Genomic DNA, 18,597 nt, shown 5'->3' with positions numbered 1-18,597 from the left:
GCCCCATTTAGTAGACTCTTACGACAAGCAAGGGGTTCTATTTTAACCCGGATCCCCACGGGACTTAAGAAATTATGTTAATATCACAGATAAAGACATGTGCGATTTCTTCCCTTCTTTGTCCGTATGTAATGAGACAGTTGCGAATATGTAATCAAATATATCACCAGGCTTAGAGGGAATGCCTAATGAATTCTATAAATGCTTTTAGGATCAATTATCTTTGCTTTTTATGATATGATGAAAGAAATCTTTATAAATGAAAAATAACGTATCCTCAATGACTCGCAGTTATCTCTCTTATACATATAAGAAAGGAGAAAACTATTAATTCAAAAACTACAAGCCTTCCCGTCTCACTAACACGGACTATAAGATTATAGAATTCCTTTTTGCACAAAGATTATATGTACGTGTATATATAAACAAATAGGAAATGAGCAAACCGCTTATAATAAAAGTCGTTTTTAGGAATAAGTGCGCGTTTTATCCTGGATATTCTTGACTATTATGAAACTAACGATGAAGAGTGAATTTTAATATTTTTAAACTTCGAAAAGGCCATTGACTCGTTGAGAGGAACTTCCTACTTAAACTTTAGAAAAATTTGATTTTGGACCGAATTTTCTTAAATGGAGACAAGGTAACCCTCCCACGTATGTGTAATTTTCTTAGACTGTGTATTCAAAGCAGTTGATATAATTCGTTAACATCAAACCAAATTCTTGAAATACTTTTCAAAATAGTTTTAATATACCATACCATCTCACCTTTTATGTCAGCAAAAACATGGAGGCCTAGTCCCTTTCGGAAACTGCCATTACGTCATGGTGACGTAATATTCGTAGTTTAATAGGTAACCAATCGACTAATAGGCCTATATTTCTGAGCCGTAGTAGAATAGAAATATAGTTCTTGTTTTAGTGGAAGATGCAGGATGACCTCTTCAGTCTCGAAATGTTTTTAACAGCTTCGGCTGTTAGATTTCACAATCAACAATTCACGATCTCGGAGGTTATCCTAAAACATCTACGAAAACGCGAACTTTTTTCTTAATTAAATGTATAATTCACAGTAACAAAAGTTACAAACATGCCCCAATTTTGTCACAAACTGTAAAAATGTCAAAAGTAGAATTCTTCAAGAGGAGGAATATTTTTTTGTTGTTGCAAGTGTCTTTAAGGACACTTAGTATGATACAAAAAAATGGATACAAGGGTTGACATATTATTTCAATACGTATTCATTTCATCATTTTTGAAGAATCAAAAAAGTATCAGCTGCAAGGCTCCAGAGGGATTCGAACCCTCGACCTCCAGTTTACTAGACTGGCGCTCTAACCAACTGAGCTATGGAGCCTTGAGTCTATAATAAGAGGTGACATATTTAAAATTGATTTACTCTAAATAAAAGAAAGAAAAACATATCGCCCAACGTGGGGCTCGAACCCACGACCCCGAGATTAAGAGTCTCGTGCTCTACCGACTGAGCTAGCCGGGCTGATTTATTATCTCTCAATGTTATTAACTCTGGCCCGGTAAGACGTCCTTTATCACCAGGGAAAACCCGATATATATCGATATCAAGGGCACAATTAATACATGTGTTAAAATTACCCGAGTAGAGGTATTTTTAAAACTTAGCATTCTTTTTCATTGTAATAAGAACTAGAGTTAAATATTTATCTTCATCTTATTGAACCTTGTTGCTAGTGCCCTTGCGCGATAACATATAGGTCTTAGATACTATAGTCCAATTTTCAGTTTAAAAAACAATGGGTGGATATCAAAGACATGTGGAATGCAAAGAGAATCAAGGCAGGGATGTCCAATATCGGCCCTGCTATATCTTTATATTGCTGGAATTCTCTCTTTAAAAATTATGGAAAATGAAACGATAAAAGGATTCCAAGCAGATTATATAAATAATAAAATATGGAGAAGGAAGTAAAAAAATATATATATATACGACACGCTGACGATAGAACTTTAACTCTGAATGATATAGAATCACTTAATCAGGCTGTGTACACAATAAACAATATTTGCATTCATACAGGCTCTAAGATAAAACATTAATAAAACCGAATGCATTCTTCTTAGTCCTTTAAAAATCTTCTTACAGAAATATAAAGAATAAATGTAACAGATAGGGCAGTAAAATGATTAGGTATATACATTGGCCATGACAAAAATTGGATGAAAATCTATCACGATACAGATACCTTATTTGAATTTTGGAAAATGTACCATTACAAACACACTAGCTTTAATAAAACTTATTTATTTAGCAAGTATTTTGTAATCGCCCGATAGAGATTATATCAATAAGCTTGATAGACTAATATTTAATTTCATATGGAACAAAACTGATAGGATAAAAAGAAAGACCATGATTGGAAAAGTTGAAGATGGGAGGGGGGGGGGTTAGGTATAAACGATGTCGAATTGGAAAAAAAAAGGCGCTAAAGACTTAATGGGTCTGCAGATTGAAAGAGATAAAACATCGTATTTTGAAATATATGAATCGGATAATGACTACTTAAAAAAGAATAGAAAACTACGAAATAATACTGACAATGCCTTTGTTTTATAAACAAGTATTTACATGTTTTAATGCTTGTAAACAAATACATGTACATGATGATTTCAATACCGTGCAATTTCGTAAACAACCAATATGGTCAAATGAAAGATTTTCATATGAAGGCAAACAATCTTCTTTCCAAACTGATTAAAAAGTAATATACTTTATGATAGGGATTTATTTTCAGATAACGGGTTTTGACAGCCACTTGGAGATATATGATGGAATTATTAGTAAAAGAAAAAGAAAGAAAAAAGAAAAGAAAGAATAATACAAAATAATAAAATCAAATTTCAGGAAATGCGAACAAAAATGATTTCACCATATGCAGTTCATCTAAAGATCTTATTACACATTGCCTGCCAATATAAATATAAAACAATATACTTTACAACACTTTTGTAGAGAAAAAGTTTGAAGAGCCAGTTATGCAAGCAAAGTATAAAAAATTAATATAGCTAACAGTGACGGCTAGAATATATCTGAATAAAGTTGATCATGAACTGCTTCAAGACAACAAATTGCAGAATTTTACTATAAACTGTTAAACAATATACTTTCCAATAATTATTACATCAATGAAATCAACACAATTTCGACCTGCATGTGTAAAATATGTAGCGAAAAGACTGAGAATTCACGACACTTAATTTTTGATTGAGAAATTGTTACAGTGTAATGATTTCATGCGGTTTGTCGTTGTTGGATTTTTCTCTGTCAAAAATTAAACTACTGTCGTGTTTAATTTACTTTTATCCTTTATAGCTCTAAAAATATACAAACATGAAATGTATTGTAGACTTTGAAATATTGATGAAACATCTGGTGGATTTTTATGCAACTTAAAAGCATGTATTTTACAATATTCAGAAATATTATTTGTTACTGGAAATACCAAGAAATCTCTAATTTTCGAAAAGACGTTAGCTAAATTTAGAGAGTATCATTATTGGATGTCCTAATCTCACTCTCTGAGGGGGTCTGTCCCTCAGTTGAAAATGAAGAGGATACTTTTATGGACTAATGGTATTTGTGTGTATTCTCTCGTATATGTAGGTCTTAAATTGATACCAATATTACTATTATTACATGTACTATTACCATTCATAACTACTAAATGTACTGCTATAAATATATGTATTAAAAATAACTGAGTGTACTTACATTTGCATGTGCTGCACGATACACGTAAGTATGTGTACTGCACGATACATGTAAGTAGGTGTGCTGCACGATACACGTAAGTCTATGTGTGCTGCACGAAACACGTAAGTATGTGTGCTGCACGATACTCGTATGAGTGTTACACGATACACGTAAGTATGTGTGCTGCACGATACACGTAAGTATGTGTGCTGCACGATACACGTAAGTAGGTGTGCTGCACGATACACGTAAGTCTATGTGTGCTGCACGATACACGTAAGTAGGTGTGCTGCACGATACACGTAAGTCTATGTGTGCTGCACGATACACGTAAGTATGTGTGCTGCACGAAACACGTAAGTATGTGTGCTGCACGATACTCGTAAGTAGGTGTGCTGCACGATACACGTAAGTCTATGTGTGCTGCACGATACACGTAAGTCTATGTGTGCTGCACGAAACACGTAAGTATGTGTGCTGCACGATACTCGTATGAGTGTTACACGATACACGTAAGTGTGTGTGCTGCACGATACATGTAAGTATATGTGTTGTATAATACTTGTATGTCTGTTATATAATGCTTGTATAAGTATATGTGTTGAATAATACATTAAGTCTATGTGTTGAACAATACATTTAAGTCTATTTGTTGTATAATACTTGTATGTCTGTTATATAATGCTTGTATAAGTATATGTGTTGAATAATACATTTAAGTCTATGTGTTGAACAATACATTTAAGTCTATTTGTTGAATAGTTCATGTAAGTATATGTGTTGTATTATACCTTTAAAGCGGTATAATACAACTGTGTGCAAGTCCATGTGTTACATAATACTTATACATGTATATCGGTGTGTTGAATACAATCACTTATAAATCGGTGAGTCGCATAAAGCATGTAATGCCTCTGTGTTGCGAAATACATGCAATTTTCTGTTTTATAATGGCGGCGCATAATACGAAAAATTCTTGTAAATCAAAAATTTCTATAATACTTATTCTGTTGTGTATTATATACACTGTATCAATTGTAATCCTGTGTATTGTGTTTTAATAATATTAAAAATTTAAAAAGGTGTACATTTTGTTTAATTAGTGTGATAATATGCAGGGACTGATCCAGGAATTGAAGTTAGGGGCGCAACTTCATGGGTCTGGGGGACGCCTTGAGGCCCCTAGTGGGTCCAGGGGTGAAGCCATCGGAAGCTCTAAGATTTTGTAGAGCTTGAAATAGGTCTCCTATGTAGTCATTGTTACTATTTTTTGTCATTTTTGATTAAGTGAAATTAGTAAAATGACATATATTTTAACGGTTTAAAAAATAAAATGAAATATAAATTCTCCCAATAAAAGTAACAATAAAGCAAAAGATCTTGTCATTTATTTCCTTAAGGATGAAAAAAATGAATGATTGCTTCTTTTACTGTTTAATTTCGTTTCTAAACCAGAGACCATGATTTACCTTAAATTCTAAAATTTTAGGGGGGGGGGGGGGCTCCTCCCCCGCCATTGAGCAGTTGCAAAAATATTTTTTACAGACTAAGCAAGAATATACATGTTACTTCCGGGTAGTGCGGGTTTTTTCCCATTCTATTACAATCCAAATTATAATCTTTCACTTCACCTTGAAATCCGATATAAACAAGGATACCTATTACATACATCCTTCCAGGAAGTTTGATAAATTTAGAATGTTAAAAAAGGCGCACACGAACGAACGAAAGGATAAATCGCCACATGTAGGCCTATATTCTCGCTGCTGCGAAGGAATAATTTCTATTATAGGTATAATTGTCACGATCATACGTCGATCCATCATCGGAGAGGTGTCGATCGTTAGGGAATATGTTATAATAGAACTGTTGTCGTTAGTGGTAAATACTTGTTGTTTTAACTTTGTCAGTCTTGTTATTTCTAACGAAATGTACTTTGATGTTGTTTGTGCTATCAGTATATTAATTAAAGACATTCGAAGTCACAATGAAATTCATCGCCAATTTTTTGTTTTGTTAAAGATCACATGAGTTTAAAGTACATCACACTATAATCTAAATCTCGAGCAGAATTTTAGAAATGCGCGTACATATATGCAATACATGCAATCCTCCAGCTGATAATGCTGGAAGAAACCAGTGAAGAAAGCCCGACAAACCTGTATATATGTACGCGTCATCGGTTCTTCGGAATTATGGCTTTTCTCTTTTTACAATACAAAGAGCCTGAGCTATTTAATAGTTTTTTTTTCATGTTAATTCTGTAACACTGTTACTAGCCATAACAATGTTCATGTATATTTTTGGGTACTTGCAAGATACACATTGTATTTTAAATAAATCCGGTCTCGACTTTATTATTCCCATGGTGATCCGGGCTAGAATAGGTCTTCGGTACCCTTGCTTGTCGTAAGAGGCGACTAAATGGGGCTCGGGCAAGATCGCAAAAACCTAGGCCACTTGACACAGCAGGTGTGGTACGATAAAGATCCCTCCCAGCTCATAGACCGCAAGCACCGAGCATGGGCCTAAATTTTACAGCCCTTCACCAGCAATGTTGATTTCTCCATATGAAAGGTGAAGATAACGAAGAGTGATCAATCTCATAACTCCTATAAGCAATACAAAATAGATAGTTGTGCAAACACGGACCCCTGGACACACCAGAGGTGGGATCAGGTGCCTAGGAGGAGTAAGCATTCCTTGTAGACTGGTCACACCCACCGTGAGCCCTATATCCTGATCAGGTAAACAGAGTTATCCGTAATCAAAATCAGCGTACCAAGAGCGGCCTAACAATCGGTATGAAACATGTCAGACAGCATTTGATCCAATGATAGGTTGTATTGACAAACTAGATCGTTATAACGACCATAGAATTTGCGAAATGCTGACTTCAATCGTGATTGTTGAAACCCCTGTACCATCAACTTGTTTGTCAATAGCTTACCTCGATTTAAAAACTGACTATACGCAGAACAAGCTCTTGTGTATCGAATCAGTTGGAATGTTGCTACATAAATATGGGAAGTTGACGATGGAGAAGCTGAAATCCTCCCGTTTGTCAAACAGTTGAAAAATTCTCGAGATGGACGTTAGATGATATCAAATCAATCAATCAATACTGTATTGCATTACCTGGCGAACAGATCACATTAGCCTGGTAGTCAATACGCTCGCTACGTAACTAGGAAGTCTCGGGTTCTCAATATTCTATGAAACTATTTCGAACGGTCGTGGATTATCTTCTGTATGGGAACCAGAACAGTCTGTGAATGCGTTCAAAAGAAAGGTTTTCATGATTATTGATGAAGACTTTTTAAATATGGGATTACGATACGCTGGATTTGCTTTTCCCTTAGATTTCGTCAGATGCCTGGAACAGACAGTCGCTCACGTGGGAGGACTAGATTATTTTTTCAGTCTTTGACGTATATTTCAAAGCTTCTATTAGATACATTTATTTCAATTCATCGTTGTTACATGTACTTGTGTTATAATCATCTAACCCTACACACCTCTGTAATAAGTGTCAGGCGAGCTGAACATGTCTACGCACCTCTGTAATAAGTGTCAGGCGAGCTGAACATGTCTACACACCTCTGTAATAAGTGTCAGGCGAGCTGAACATGTCTACGCACCTCTGTAATAAGTGTCAGGCGAGCTGAACAAGTCTACGCACCTCTGTAATAAGCGTCAGGCGAGCTGAACATGTCTATAAAAAAATACTCTCTCTTAACATATTGTTTTCTTTTTAACAACGCTTTTAATTAATCAACCACAAAGTTAGCAACGATAATTAATTTTAGTGTCTATTTTTGTTATTTACATATAGAATTTGTATGACAAAGGCCAATCATGTACATGTATCCCTGGACTGGACCTGCGCCTCAACATAACGTTCTGATAGAGCTTGTCTTGTGAAGGCTGTAATGAATAAATGTTTCTACAAGTATTTGCGCTCGTCGTTGTGTTTACAGCAAATAATTCGAGACAAACTGAAGAAGAAAAAAACCAAGTCAATATTCAAGATGTAAAAAGCATAATTAATTTGTTGTAATATTGCATTTTCAGTCTTATCTACATATACGGAATACATTAATTTTATATTCAAATGATAGATTATATTATTGTTAGTACAGAAAACATGTATTTAATGGATCAAACGAGACAACTTCTACAGTATTGTTCCTAGATAATAGCAGGATAACAACTGTCAGCTGTTGTATAGATAATTACAATCGTTACACGTAAGTGAATATGTTATTATTGTTAATATATTTTCTGTATGTCATGTCTAAATACACATTTTTTTCCCTTTTACATGTATTTCCTTTATTCTGTAAAATATTATTCAGACACTAAAACAGATATGCAATATATTTTCATGCATTTACCAAAGTATTTGGGATCAATTTTACTACGGCTTAATTGAAATTAGACGATGTGATAGCCTCTCTTATTACTATAGAAGATGACGATCACTGGTGGTTTAATTCCGTTTTTCAATATTCAGAAAGTGCATTCTCGTCAGTATAATAGGATTTAACGCTTTTTAAAACTAATTCAGATTAAAATTGTTTATCTAATTAAAATCGACGGAAGTGGGTATCATTACACAGTGTATTTCGCTGTGACTCGTCATTAAAAGTACATATAAGATAAGTTTATTCCAATTTTGGGGCCAGAGGACATAACAGCAAGACAGCTTATAAAGAAGGAAATTTCAAAAAAAAAAGTTCACAACATTAACTACAGATTACATGAACTGCAAACTACATGTGGATGTAGTATGTTGGGGAAACGAGTACATTCATTTAAGAAATGAACATCACTTTTGAGCTGTTCATGGTCAGTATGAACGGATTTGGATTTGAGGCAAATTCTGTGAATCTTGCTAGCGATTCACAGAGAATTTGCCTCAAATCCAAATCCGTTCATATTGACCATGAACAGCTCAAAGGTGATGTTCATTTCTTATATTTATATTCATTTAGTAAAACATCCTTTGTTTACATTGCTTCTATTTTGTTACATAAAACGAACTCACAGTTGTTATTGTGACGTATGACAACACATAGACATGACGTCACATTTCGTCTCACCCTGCCTTTTATCAACATTGCAAGGTGCACTGTATTTTGGAGGTAGGAGACTGCAAGATTAGGATGATAATCCACGTAAGTTTACAATCTTAATCCAAAGGTGTGACTTGTGAGATTTCGATTGGCGAGATCTTTGTAACAGTTGTTCTATTTTTTTCAAATCATTACGCTCTCTCAGTCGCGTGCTTTAAGCTAGTTCATAATCCGTTCATAGTCAATGTGAACGGATTGTGTCGCGCGCTGAAATTGGTTGGTTCATAGAGGAAAATGCGATTTGTAATATAAATATATATATATGAATTGCAAATCAGGTGTATACATAAGTAAATGGACAATATCAGTATTATACATACATATGAATAATAAACTATAATGATTTTTGTAGTTTTAAAGCATCACTTCTTTTTCTGAAAGTTTTAACTAAATATTCACTTAATTTCACCATTACTGGTTTGTCTTCATTTATCATGAACCAAGTAAATTTGTCCTTATTTGTTAAATAGATAAAAAAAAAAAAAACTTGTTGAGCTTGAACATATCATGAAAATTTTTTTTTCTCTCTTCAACATAGAATGGACAATCTGTGAGGGAATTAAATTCATCTTCTACACAATTTAGGTTACATAATTCACATATTCTTTTGTTTCTTTCTAAAGAAATCTTCTGGCCAGTATTGGTTTTTATAAATTCATATCCTCCTCTTTCAATTCGAAGGTCATATGCACTAATTCGAAATCGACATAAGAGGTTTTTTTAATTCTAGGGATTCTAAAAATATATAATTTTCCATATTAAAGTTTTCTTTATAAGAAAAATATGTTGTGAGTTTTCCTGATTTCTGACCCTCTTCGTCTTTTTACCAGTAAAGTAAAAATTGTTTCCGTACCTGATTCTTCATTTGTTTTTTTTGTTTTTTTAAATGAGAATTTAAGATTGGGTACCATGGGAAACGAGTACATACATATACTGTATATGAATTGCAAATCAGGTGTATACACAAGTAAATGGACAATATCAGTATTATACCAACATATGAATAATAAACTATAATGATTTTTGCAGTTTTAAAGCATCACTTCTTTTTCTGAAAGTTTTAACTAAATATGCACCTATTTTTTTTGTCTAGAATAACTAATGTTTTTGTACCGACAGTTTATATTAATATGTAAATACACGTAAAACAGTACTCTATCACCATGAGTGTTTGGTAATAGCAGCATAGATGTACGTCCTATACTGTTTCTGATATAACTTACATGTATTTGTTGTTTTTGCAGTATACTTGCTTATGTTCAGAAGAGGTTACTTTATTTGGCAGTCTATATCCTGGCAAAAGTTAAGTCATTTGGAATGTTCAATTCATTAAAGTTAAAATAGGAGGCATGTGTGTATGCATTTCTCGCCTATTTAAGTAGCTTATCATATATATATTTCTACGTCACCTTGATTGTACATTTGAGCATGCCAATAAAACTTAAGACCAGACAGGAATGTCATTCCAAATGAGTAAATTTCAATATAAATATTGACAAATCGCCATTCAGAATCAAAGAAATAAGCGGTGTGTTATCGACAGTTCATAAATGTTTTGCAGTTTATGGTTACAAGGGCCAAAGTTCCATTGTTACATGATTTCTAAATGAGTAATTTTCAAAGTAAACATTGGATATGGTACAAGAATTCAGTTGGAGTATATGTACACTGCAGTTGGTCCCTCAAAATTTTGTCTCCTGTAGTGACATACATTGCATCATCTTATGAACTCAAAGGTCCATTGTCTTTTGCCCTTTAAATTCATTTCATGTAACTGGCTGGTAGGAACTGCAAGGTCCATCTCTGTGTGTGTTTATTTCTTTGTTGAAGAATGCAGCATTTTAAACGCTGCCACAAAGAGAGATCGTTTTCTTATAAAAATGAATGAAGCGACAAATTCCAGACGCTATTGAATCTCTATTGTTTGTTTCAAAATTGTTATACGCGTATTAAATGAATTAATGTTCATACCATACAACGAAATTAAGAAAAAAATTATATAAAATTCTGCTCGAATGGACACCATCTGAACTAAGTCAGAGCAAGCAAATATATATTAATTGTATGAAGTACCGGTGTACATCGTGGTTTGGGCAGCAGCAGATACTGTTGTTTCCACGAACATTCTAATTCAGACAAAGAAGATTAAAAACACACCCCATCATAAGGAAAGCCCTTAATAAAGTTAATAAAGACTTACTCATTAGTGATGTCATCGTAGACCCTCATTAAGTACATGATAGCTTAAATAAGATCAGTATGGAGAGAGCACATACTTGTATAATTATATCATTCAATATAATTTGAGTTGTGTACTCCTGTTGTCTATTCAATGTCTAGCGAGAAAAGGATGTATGTACGAGCCTGTTCGGTTTTAAGTTATAAACAGTTGCAGTACATGAAAAATTATGATTTGTTTGTATCCATTTTCAACCCCGAGATTATAATTAAGTGAGAACATAAGATCTTGATTTTTTTTTACACGATTGCTATCAATGACATGATTTATTCGTAAAACTTAAAATGTTGATGATATACTTCTGAATGTGAAATTTTGATACAGTGGTCATTAGATAAAATACGAGAATTTCGGCGAAGGTATTGCATCATTTTTGGGCCACCATATCAACTTGAATAGCCTTTGTAGGATTTCTAAAGTCTCCGGATATAGGGTCTGCTGTCACAATACCCATTTATATCTCAGCATTGAAGTAACTTGTCGACCCCAAGAACTAACAATAACCCTTAGATACGGTTTCTGTAAAGATTTAATGAACGAACTAAACTCCCAGACACTATTGTTCAGATGCATAACGACAATGAATGTGTGAAATATGCTATATAGAGCAGTGTCATGTGATTAAATATTTACATCGCACCATATTTCAGACCACTTGCATATGAAATAGAATCTTGCGAAACTTCGGCTTATATTTCTTTATCCAACACGATCTATCGTGCTGTTTTGTTTTACGTGTTGAACTTGAGTTCATGAATGAAAACCAGTTCAAAAACGAAAAGTCTTTTATCCGGACACTTAACACCTATAATAAACTCCCCGCTATTATAAAACCAAATTTCACATAGCTCACCAATTGAAGTGATGTAATAAAACAGGCGAAGTCTGAAAATGGAAAGTGAACGTACGGTATGGAAATCCCCTCTGTTTAGGTGTAACTTCGGTGCATATGGATTATCGGGCGTGCGTCTGCACACGTGCACACATAGATCTGTATAATCTGCATAAGTTTTCAAGAGAGCAATCCCGTACTTTGACTTTGTCATTTCCCCCTCTTATTTCGTCACTACTGATTACAATCAACCCGTCACGTAACTCTAATGAATTCTTTGGTTGTCCAGATATTATTAACTATTGCTTAAACCAGCGTAGGCCCAGATTTTCCACTATCAAATATCACTGTTAACGTTCGAACTAAATTTTGTCAATGTTAACAAAAAAGTCTTAAATGTTGTATATGCCACGTCAATAAATTCTGAAGCACGGCGGATTATTATCGATATAATAACAAAATATTGGCATCATCTTGGTCTTTCTCTATGGCATCGAGATACTTAAAAACTCTCTAAATGCTTTATAAAAATATTCATAAAGCACAACTTTTCAAATGTCTATTATATGTTTCACATATTAAATTTTAATTCAAGGGGGGGGGGGTTGAAACAACACGATAGTTGCTAGCACAGAGACAGATTGTATCTTATATCATGCATTGATCGGAAAGTAAATAAAATATACAAATGTATAATCTGTTCAAGGCATGCAGTGTATATTTCCATTGAATATGCCTTCCAATTTGCAGCACATTTTCTGCTAATGATAGAAAATAACTCTATATAGAATTTCTAGCATGATTTTTTTTTTTTAAATCAAATAATCTCGAGAGGACAGAGTTCTCACAGCAAATATCTCGTTGGATATCTTTCCCCAATGAGAAGGACGTCTTGGACTTAAAAAGCAATTACTCGCATCGGTACACAAAATTACACGGTATTAAAACATTTTATGCTCAGTGTCTTCAGCTCAGCTAACATGAATGACCTAATCGCACAATAGGCGATACTATATACCAAAAAAAAAAAGAAAAAAAAAAAAAGGCCCATATTTAAAAAAACCATATGCAAATAATTTAAAGTAAAAGGGTGCGAAAGTTGTAATGTCCCTATCCCTCCAACCGTCCCGCCTCCGACTTCTCAAAATTGAAATGAAACAAAGACCTATGTAGTGGATGTGGTGAAACTGTTCGAATCGAGAGCCTCCGCGACTACTTGTTGATCAGTAAGGTGGCCATATCAAATCAATTTTACGGAAGACGTTAAGGTAAAATTTCACATCATTTTATTGCTGAAATTACCAAGGTCAATGGCACATAAGACAACAAAACATAGAGTTCTTTTGGGGAAATTATATGTTTTACCGGGACATGTATAATTCTTTAACCAGTAGAACGTTAAGAGATCAGATTAATCGTAAAATGTTTCACCAACATTTTACGCCCTTGGCAACCTAGAGGTACCCTTACGATACTCGATCCCAACTACAAATCAAACCCAAGGTTCCACTGCAATTTGTCAAAGCACCGGTATACATGTAATATTAAATAGTGACCTCAATGAAAAACGACCCAGGGGTCATTTCTGAACGTTAAAATTTGACCTCGGTCAAAATTTAACGTTAAAAACCGATCATTGAAAAGTGATCAACGTTTAATTTTGATCAGTAATGGGTCCATTTTTAACGGCTACTTAAATGTTACACACATAATGTTAATGTTTGAATAGATTGGAGAGAGAGAGAGAGAGAGAGAGAGAGAGAGAGAGAGAGAGAGAGGGAGGAAATTATGAACAGACTTTAATCCCAAAAAAGAATTCATTCTGTCTTTTCCTTCGTCTCTCTTCCCATCTCTTCTCTAGGCTATAACTTTATCAAGATAAGAATAAAGGCCAAGTAAATAAATTTTCAACTCAATATTTAAATTCATATGTATATGTATGAAAATGTACAAATAGAATGATGAAATACAGGAAATCATATTTTTTCATGAATTTTAGCATTTAAATCTATTTATTTATTTATTATCCATAATATTTTGTATATTTAGGATACATTTTCAATATTGAAATATGACCCCCATTTAGCTGAGATGTCTCTATTAGCTGCAGAACTGTAGTTCTCTGAAAAGATATTGGGACAGACCACTTGTTGATCGTAATATTTTCGCAGGGTTTGATGAAAACCTCCGACTTTCGGTTTTCTCTTGTTTATTTTACAACTGTTAAAATAGTTTCCACACAAAAAAGTCAATTCATTGATTTTCACAGATTGCCGCATTGCATGTTTATATTCCTCATTTCTACTGTTCATTTCATTATGAGATTGATCACTGTTCGTTATCGTCACCTTTTCATCATGTGATTAGATTATGTGATGCAGGAACGTTGGAAGTGGTGAAAGGGAAGCTTACATAACGCGCCCTCTGGTGAGAGAATACTTGAGCGCTATGCATTGATTAAATTTTGTTCCATTTCACTTACAGCTGGTGAGGTCTCTATATAGATATAAGTGAAATATTCTCATATGACCCGTAACATAATGCCATTATAATGCCAGGTGACACCTAATTATGAAAAAGTCCCGTGAAATAACACGGTAAATAGCGTCATCAACACTTCTTATTAGGCATTGCTGATCCAGGGTGAAGCTTTAAATGTACTGTGATCTTTTTTTCTTTTATTTTTTGCTCCTCCTTAAAAATCAACATGTAGGCCAATAGGCCTCCACGGTCACCAGAGTATCACAGAATAAAGACACGTAAATAAAGATATTTTGATGGTGCAAGAGTACTGTTTCTCTTTTGAAAATTTTGGTTTGGGCAAGTAGGATATGACTAAGTTCCCAGCCAAATGTGACCAATTGGTTCAGACACAACACACGATCTGATCGTAATCAACCTTTGCGTGAAGGATGGACTTCTAATATATGTAGTGTCTTTCACCACTCCTCCCCATGTAACATTGATCTTGTTTTTAATTCAACGTCAGGGCACGTTATTTGGTCAAGAGCTATCATGGGCGTCCAATATCTCTCATTTACAAATTTTCTTTTACTAGTAGCTTTGACCATGGCCAAATGTTCTCAACGAACTCCGCTCCTTAGCAAGCTTCGGTAATTCGATCGCGTTGCGTGTGTAAAAAGATATATTTCTTCAGGACTCTGTTTCAAACACATACAGATGGCATATCAGGGGTTTCTGATGGTATCTGGGACTTATATATATATATATATATATATATATATATATATATATATATATAGATATATATATATTTAAAAAATATGAAAAGAAAACACAGAAATCCTCTGTAAAGCTTTATATATATATAAATTTATATATATATATATAAAGAACAGAAATAGCAATGAACTCTGAAATGAACATAACTGTCCTAATTGAAGAAATATTTAATATAAAGCACAGAAAATTTCACTTTATTTGGATACCCACTTCCGCCCCTACCCGGGGTTGAACTCACGACCTGTGGAACCAAATCTCCTAGCAGCATGTAACCAGCGCGCTAGACCGCTCGACCATCTAGGCAAGTTAAGATGCCTAGATGGTCGAGCGGTATTATTCAATAATTTTATTCTTTTAAATCATTTAACAATTTTGCTAATTTCTTCATTCATTTTTTGACATTATGGTAAAAATTATCACAAACCCGATAGAGTATACACGACTAGTTTTGATATCAAAAAGCGCCATTACATTGTTACGCTTTAATAGAGTTCATTATGACGTCATAGAATAATAAGGGAAAATTATAATATTAAATAAAAATTGATGCTTTGTAAAACTATATTATGTTGCCTTTAAGTAAGGTATATATTTTTGAATAGTTTTTCTTTGGTTTAAAAACGATAAAACTCGAATTTATGTTTTTGGCGCAATTTCTAATGTGTTCGCTTGTGAGCGCCATTCATAATTCAAGATTATTTGTGTCATTTTATCTAAACTTGTGACGTCTCTAAATAAGTAAAAAAAATATCGAATGGGGTGCAAAAAAAACATTCAAACTTGCTTTTTTCTGCTTCCGATCGAAGAGAGAGAGAGAGAGAGAGAGAGAGAGAGAGATCGAGATCCTGAGGGAACGGACAAGTTTATGAATTATGCCACAGTAATGAATTGAAACGAGGATCGGTTCCATCTTAAAATCCGGATATGTATCAGTAAATTTTATTTGCAGGAGTGTCTTCCACATACAAAAAACACTAAAGATCTGACAGCATATGAAGGCAGGTCAAGGTCGACCACGATTACATACGTGGGATTGTCGTCCAAGACTCAAACTCAGAATACAAAGTTCTTCCGGAATTTTAGTGTACATGTATCTTGTTTGATTCTTAATATTAAGCCTTTAACTTTCAGATTCCATTTGTACCATTCCCCTTTTAAACGTCATTTTTCTTTCTTCATAAAACAAAAATATATCCTTGGTACATGTATATGGCAATGAGAATTTAAGTGTATAGAAAAAAACACATATGAACAACGTAAATATTTAATCACCCGCGTTTTAAAGGCCCTTTGTGCATGCACTGTAGTGTAAAGGCCTATTCAATGGGGAAAAGAATTTCATTCATGATTTCAGCTGTTATCTTCGAAGAAGAAGATCGAAGGAGCTGAAGATCATTTATGTAGATGCGCAACTCTGGTTTTACAGAGGGCTTCTTTTACAGAAGAAACCCAAACAATTTAGTGTAAGAATCAGCGAGGGGCTTTGAAAATCATGCAATTACACCGTGTTACATTACCAGTCCAACACTTGAAATGAATGAGATAACTGGATATTTTAGGTGAGCATGTGCATGTCTTTATACCATTCAAGGTTAGTTCGTAGCAAAACGCCGAGTACATCACACACTGGGGGAAATGCACTTTATGATACTGGAATTTGTCATCGTTTTAAAAATATAATATAAAATAATACTCCTCCATAAAAAAACACCAAATTATAATAAAATGATTAAAATGTTTTCGAGTTGAATTCTGCATATTGGGTCAATTGGTGGGGGCTTGTGGGTCTGGTTTTCATTTCCTCATCCTATATCGGTATATGTATTTTTCAAGTGTTTTGATGTTACTGCCGAACTAATGGAGAGGTCGTCTGCGACATGACAAACAACGGAAATTCAGCTGATATATCTGCAAGAAGCAAAGCGGCATTATATTGAATAATTTAAAACTGCGAGAGAGAAATTTCAGTTAATGGGTGTTGTCGAAGATAATATAGAATGAGCACTCTTTTGATTGTCATGTTCAGTCCACCTAGTGGCACCCTTGCTTGTCGTTTTTCCATAGTTGGATTTATGAAAACATTCGAACCAAAACTTTAATATCAAATTGAGCGTCTATGTAAACAGGAAATACTAATTAGAAATTCATTTCAAATGCTAATCTTTAATTTTAGTTCTATAAAGTTTGTTTATAATTGATACCGCATCCTACTTACACCGAAAGGTTGCAATTTTTCGTTCTTAGTATTGAGGAAAAGGTCTTCAAAGATGATCGATTAAACTACTAGTGACCTTGCAAGATACGCATTATTACATATGTAGATCAGAAGATGAAGACTGTTCCAGCTTCTCGCATTTCGTTCTAAGAGTTTTAAATAAATAAACTAAAAGATTTATGCATTGCTTTAAGTAAACGTTGTACATCATACACCGCATGGATAAATTTGACCGAAATATAAAATTTACCATCATTTCTTCATACAAGAGGGAAGTCACGATTTAGATGAGTCCAAGTTTATCAAGATTTATGGCTTCGGTCCTGACAGTGTACACATCTTTAATGTGATTCAAGACACCACCCAAAACGCCATTCATTATGTTTTGATTGAAAGTGTATGAATTGTCTCTAACAGAATTCCATACTAAAAGCAAATATTACATTTCGCTGAGTAATTGTTTTCATTATGGAGATGGACTTGATGATCCTAACAAAAACATAGCATGTGCACTGGGGGGAAAATAAAAAAAAAAAGAGCATTCGGAGAAATAAATGAAATTAAAATGAAAAACACCTTGACCCAGATCGTTATCAAAGCTTTACCACTTATTCCCAGTCATACCCGTACAAGCGAACAGACGGGGCATGGTAAAATAAGAAGTAAAATTACCCACATTCGTAAAAGTCATTAACGTAGATGTAAAATATTATTTATGATTTGGGTAAAAATGACACTGTCAAAAAATAGTGTTAATTCTACGACCGATTAATGATGAATGGTATTTAAATATTTTGATAATAACATTAACGCCACTAGTACGCATCTCGGTGTAGACGTTTACATTGTAATGAAAAAGTAACCTTTCGCTTCCTCAAGTTGAATTCGTTCCATCTACTGAATGAATCATAAAAACTATTTTGAATATTAGACAAAATAATCAATCAGCAAGCGTTTCTACATATGTATTTACTGACCAGAGTTCTAATAAATGTTTGTACAAAAAGGCATATTTTGAGGGTATATACATGTACATGTAATATTTTCACAGATACTTAAAAATAAATTTCATATACCATTAGAATTATGATAAAAATATGTCTGTACATCTGTCCGTTCGGGGTTTTCTGTTTCTATCTTCATTCCTCTGTCACAATTGATGTTGACACTTGCTGTGTGACTCCTTTGCAAGTCACTC

General features: G+C 33.9%; 2 non-coding genes across 2 annotated transcripts; both read right to left on the bottom strand.

Annotated features, from left to right (window-relative positions):
* Positions 1–1,285: 1,285 nt before the first annotated feature.
* Trnat-agu (transfer RNA threonine (anticodon AGU)) lies at positions 1,286–1,359 on the bottom strand. The gene has a single exon. It is a non-coding gene; the product is annotated as a tRNA-Thr (tRNA).
* A 68-nt stretch (positions 1,360–1,427) lies between these two features.
* Positions 1,428–1,500, bottom strand: Trnak-cuu (transfer RNA lysine (anticodon CUU)). The gene has a single exon. It is a non-coding gene; the product is annotated as a tRNA-Lys (tRNA).
* Positions 1,501–18,597: the final 17,097 nt, after the last annotated feature.

Source organism: Ostrea edulis, chromosome 1 (assembly GCF_947568905.1).
Source record: "Ostrea edulis chromosome 1, xbOstEdul1.1, whole genome shotgun sequence".
Classification (NCBI taxonomy): domain Eukaryota; kingdom Metazoa; phylum Mollusca; class Bivalvia; order Ostreida; family Ostreidae; genus Ostrea; species Ostrea edulis.
The sequence above is the reverse complement of the archived record's forward strand: the minus strand, read 5'-3'. Positions and strand labels throughout refer to the sequence as shown.